Consider the following 6,325-nt stretch of genomic DNA (forward strand, 5'->3'; position numbering starts at 1 on the left):
CGTAGTTGTCTGTGCTCTTTCCCGTTGGACAGAGGCATACCCGGTTTCAGATTACACTGCCCCGACTACTGCCAAACAGTTAGTTCGAGAATTCTTCCCACGATACGGTTTTACCACGTGCTGTCTACTCAGATAACGGCCAGCCGTTCTCATCCGAACTAATGAAACACGTTTCACTTTTGTTAGGCTATCAGTGGAAATTCCACTGTGTCCGACACCCCGAGGCAGCAGGTCTCGTGGAAAGACATAATCAGACCCTGAAAATTAGATTGTCCAAAATATGCAGGGAGAAAGGTGTCGACTGGGTAGTAGCATTACCAGTTGCACTCTTTTACATGAGAATGGTAGCACACTCTCGAACAGGGCTATCCCCGTATGAGGTGATCTTTGGCAGACCACCAAATATGTGGGGGACGCCTATACCACGTAAAATAACTGATATTGACTGTAATATGCTGACAGATTATTTGGCTTCCTTGATGTCTGCACTACAATCTTGTCGTTCACAGGTAGCTGCAGCTTTTCCTGACAACACTGAGGTGAAACCCCATGACGTAGTTCCGGGGGACCTGGTCTTGGTGAGGAACTTTGATCGAAAGACTCAGCTGGATCCTAGGTGGAGGTCGCCGCAACTGGTCTTGCTCACCACAAGGACAGCCGTGAAGATCGAAGGCAGGAAAGGCTGGGTACATTCAAGTCATATCAAGAAATTTTATGGACTACCATCGGATGTAAAAACCACACCTCGTGTGTCTTCACCCATTGACTCAAAACTTCCTTTGGTTGAATCAAGTAGTCACGAACAATATAAACTAAAACTCAGATCTAACCAGTCGGGCAATTTGATTGTTTAAGTCCTCTCCAAGGTGAAGCGGTTGAATTTGTCTCTGACATGTATCCCTTAGACCTGAATAGAGAAAAAACCCGAAAAATGTTGAAACGACATGCATACTGTAAATCACTGCGTAGTCATTGCACAGTGACGTTATTAATTTTGTTTTTCTTAATTCTTTTAATAATTATTGCAAGTATATTGTTGCACATATATTATCCTATTTCTAGACATGTTTATAATGTTACTGCTGAACACTCTTTTAGTGAATTACCTCCGCTTGAGTTGTCTTATAGATTTGCGCTGCGCAATAATACGTTTATTAGTATGTTACATCATTCCCATCAGGTTAGCAATGCTACAAATTGTTGGATATGTGGCCGACTCCCTCCCTATCAGAATTATAAAGGAATTCTACCTCTTTTTCCATACCCGTTCACACACAACGGCTCCTGTGGAGCATGGTTTAGTTTAATTAATTCCTTAGATTCAAATTCTGCAGTTTATCAAGACAACTGGGTATGGGGAAATTTAAACTTAGTTTTACTTAAAGTCTGCTACCCTAACAAGGAGGGACTTCCCAAGAGAACAGGAACTGATCTAGAAAATGAAGTTTATGGATTAGGTAATTTTACGCCTAATCTTATGATCCTAAATATCGAATCCGAAGCTACTCCAATTTTGCCCGCCATGTCAGTATTTCCAGTAAAAGGTGAATTATGTGTAAGAAAGAATGGTTCCATAAATATGGGCCATAGTAGATGCACCACTGTAATAGAATTCAGTGATCAAGGCAAGTCGACATTTAGAGCTTCCCGCCATTCCTATTTTATATGTGGTCAGACGGCATATGTACGTTTGCCTCTAGATTGGGATGGTACCTGCTACATTGGATTCCTTTTGCCACCTGTTTTCCTAGCTCCTCCCGATTATCACAGAAATACTCATTTAGTACACAATAGAGAAAGGAGAGATCTCCCAATAGTCGATTACACTGAAACAGCATGGGAAAAATACACAGATTTCAATAAAGGTCTCTTTCCCTATATAGGTACCGTTACTAATAGTAAGCTGATACGTAGATTAACTAGAACCCTTGAAGCAGTAGTGAACGAAACTATTTCCGCTTTAGGCAATTTAACAGAAGAACAGTCTGCTATGCGGATTGTTGTGCTTCAAAATCGTCTTGTCCTTGACGTCATCCTGGCCGATAGGGGCGGAGCTTGTAGGGTCATCGGATCAAGCTGTTGCATTTTCATACCAGAAAATTCGCCATCTGTATATAAAGCCATAACCCGCCTTCATAAGATTGTAAGCCAGATACACCAGAATCCAGGCACCTGGACTTGGTCCGGTTGGTTTTGGAGTGTATTATCTACCTTTGGATGGAAGGTCCTATCCTTCCTAGGTATTGGCTTTCTCATACTATTCAGTTGCTGTCTATGCCTACAATGTGGACCAGCGATTTGTGGTCTGTGTGCCACATCGTGTATTCCATCACCAAGATTTCATTCGTCCCAGAAGAAAAAAGAAGAACAAATGATGCTATATGAACAGATCAATGGATTGATGAAGATTGATATCTCTTGACGGGCAAGTAGGGGACAAGGAGGGAATGTGGAAATATGGATTTTTCCGATCAGTTATGTCCCCTATCTTGGACCCCAACGGTTTCATGTATGAATCACAAGTACATGTATGTTCCCTCCAGTTCCAGTTATAAAGACGCAAACTCATGTGCGTCCACCGTCAACATGTCCTCTTTCAGATCCGCCATGAATAGGCTGGATATTCCATTCCTAAGTATGAAAGGCCACCGGCTTTATACAGTTCACTTATGCCATTTTACAGTCCAGGCAAGTAGGCCCTGATTCTGTCATCAAGCTTTTCTTGCTTTTTGTCTCTGAAGCTCCAGTCTGAGCCTGCATCTGTGACCATGAACTTTGTCTCATTCCCTGCGCGGCTCACGATGCCTGACATCAGCCTGTTGCCTGCCAAGAAACTGTATTTCACCTTCGAAATTATCTGCTCCGCTCCCTGCCCAATGCATTCCTGTCTAGTAGTTTAAGTAAACATTCTCCCAGCTACCGAGCAAAGGCCCGGCTTCTCTGTCTTTATGCAAGTAATTCATAGCCCTGTTACTATGGAAGATTCCTGCCCTCGCATCTAGTGTAGACACTTAGACGCTTGTACACGCACTAACAGTCAGTATAGTCAGTATAGAATAAGATTCTACTCCAAGAAGGCCTCTCTTTTGGATAACATAGTTCTTTAAACATAGGATGTTAGATATGATTTGGGATTAGGTTGACTTGACCCTCCAGACATCTGTCGCCACATGTAGAGCTAAATGTCAAGTCCCCTTCACCCCCTAGTCGCACGTCAATCACACGTCATGCTGCTGTGCGCGCATTTCTGCCAAGTATTTCTGCTGACATTGCGAAATTCTTTCATGGAACCACCCTATTATGACATCACACCTGATGACGTTCTTTAGTCACACCCAGTTACACCTACTTTTGCTACACTATCAATTGTTACGCCTCTCGCATTTGCTTCACTGTAATGCCTATTGTATAAAAGTGATTAATTATCAATAATGTATGTACTTCACTTCCTGAACCTTCGTGGTGATGGAACTTGGAGCAACCGATTCGAATCGTCCATTGGAATAAAGCCCATTCCGAACCTCTAATACCACGGATTCTGCCTCTTGTTTATTGAGCTATTTTTATTATGTTCTGTATCAAATTAAGTCCCGGTAATTAAATTATTTACCACAAGGCTATCCCAAAGGATCTGCCAGAAAGGTACTCCCACTATGCTTTCAATAGTATAGGTAGTGTTAGGTAGAAGTATAATAGTATAATCATATAATCACCTAGCAATGTTATAATGGTTGAACTGTTTATCTTTTTCACCATTCTTGTAATGCTGGTTACAATGATTTGCTTCTTCTGCCTAACAATTGCAGCACACTCTTTTTAGACAAGAATAAGTTTGCTTCAATAAATGTTTTGAAAAACCAATTCATATCTTTCTTGTGTTTACCTTGAGCATGCAAAAGTAAACAATGAAAGGGTAGATCTGTTTCCACGTTTTCCTTGGGGAATAAAAAAGTGGTCATGTTAGAGGTTGCTGATACCTTCTGGTATCTTGGTAAGTATAGGGCTTCAGATGGGGCACTGTGAGCTAGCTAGGAACCAGGCCAACATTTCTTGATGATATGTGTGAACCTAGTCCCCATATTCTGATGTTTATGTTGTCCAGATATACAGTCCTACTTAATTCATAGGAATCATATAGCATGGTGCCACCAGTGTTCTAGGTCAGACACTTATCTAATGGGTCACCTGGGTAGTTCTTGTGTGTGCCCAAGGTCTCCTTTTCACCTTATGCGGAGACGTCCATGGTGTTAGAGAGGAATCCTCCTCCGCTTAATAGGAAACCCTTTTTAGTCTGATGGTTGTTCAAGCCTGAACCTTAAAAAGGTTACCGCACTATAGTATTCTTCTTTCTTTGAATTCCATTCATCAAATATGGCGTTAGCTGCTATGATTCCTGTTAATTGAAAACATGCTGTTACAGCATGATTGCTGAAACAATGACTCCTTGCGGGGAGGGCGATGTCGCCTTCATGGTTAAGGCCCACAATGGATATAAACCACAGGTATTCTAGTCTTAGGTTCACTTTCCTGCAGTCAATAACACTACACAAACATTTTACACATACACACTAGCTGCCTTACCAGGCCAATACAGAGAGAAGATTTAAAAACACCATTAACATTTCAGGAACACCAGAATTAGTTCCAAGGTGCCCTTCCTCATCCATTAAACAATGTAACACTGGGTCCCCTCATCAATGAAGGAGCGACCTGGCCAGTCCTAACTGGCTATGCACCATATCCCTATTTAACACCAGTAAATGTTGCAGACCTCTGTACTCTATACACAGGTCTAGTTAGACTAGATAGACGTATAATGACTTATGATTCAGCTACCCCAGCGAGGGCTGTTCAAGCTGTGCATCCACAGTTAGTTGAGCCTGCAAGTAGTTCAGGCTATCAACGCATTATGGGTAAAGTTCCCGCCAGATGGGAGGAAATAACATTCTTTATTTCACAAACAACAAACCAGCCTGAAGCTGTGTTTTCCCGTACGGGACCCCAAGACAAACATAGAATTCTCTATTCCATAATATGGATCAAGAGTACGAATTACCAAAAAAAATTGTTAAAACCTATACATCCATAGGTCAAGATGATATGGGAGCCAGATCTAATAAGCCACAGATTAAAGGCCAATTCCGAAATGGAAAATGCCAAACAGGCACTTGAGTCTTCTAAATAATGCTGGGATAAACAGAAAAATAAAACAAAAAAAAGGGTGAATCTCCACAACTGGAGTCCGCTAACAAATGTTATAATTAACGTAACCCTGATAAACTTAAACAGCATGACAGGTATCAGTATGCTAATACACGTCCTTCTCGTTCCTTTTGGGACTTACCCGACAAACACTTGGAGAGAAGGGGACATCCAGAGCACAGGCAAGAAGAGAAGAGTATGTGAAACCGAGAAAGGGCTCACAGCACTTAACCGACTTTATCATATAAAAAGAAGAGAAACTTCCACAACAAAAACCCCAGTTCAAAAAGAAGGAAGGGGCAGGTATTTCCACTAAACATGCCCCCCATATTGAGAACGCTTATTCAGCTGAACAAGACATGGGCATTGATACTGCTATGCAGTGCAGCAGAGGTCACAATAGTTCACCAGCATCCTCAAGAGTATCTGTTTTTGAGAGCAACTAATGAATCTATTCAAGTTGAAACCTTAGATGAGCGGGTTAGCCATCCCGACAGAATGTATGATTTGGACATCTAAATTGAGGGTGACATACCGCATAATGTTAAACTAATATTCTGGGAAAATTTAACAAATACCTATGACATTCTCCTGACTGAAATAGATATGCAGCCCAAGTTTGCTAGGAAAGTCCCACAAGGGGAAGATGTCATAATAACTTCCTTCTTTGTTCTTGTTCCTGAGGTTGTCAAACAAGCTTATGCCATGGAATGGCCCCTTACACAAGCCCCGGCATTATACAGCAATCATGTTGGCTGTGATAAGTACTCGCCTTATCACATTATACCCATAAGGTCCCGCAAGTGCAACAACAATATTCAATAAAGCATGAAGCAAAAAGCCTGATTCTGGAAATTCTCTTATAATTAGAGTTTCAAGGCGTAGTAGAGCTTTGCATTTCACCAATGAACAATGCATTATTAGTAGCCAAGCCGGATCATTCACATAGTTTAATCTTAGACTACAGACATTTAAACAGTCATACATTCACTTCACCATAGCAATTCAAAATTTGCACAACGCAGCACTAATGAACAACATAGTGGGCAAAAAATACAAAACCAATTTGGACATTTGCTCTGGCTTTTTCTGACAAAATATAGCACCTGAAAGAAGAGACTGA

Source organism: Triturus cristatus, chromosome 12, assembly GCF_964204655.1.
Source record: "Triturus cristatus chromosome 12, aTriCri1.1, whole genome shotgun sequence".
Taxonomy (NCBI): domain Eukaryota; kingdom Metazoa; phylum Chordata; class Amphibia; order Caudata; family Salamandridae; genus Triturus; species Triturus cristatus.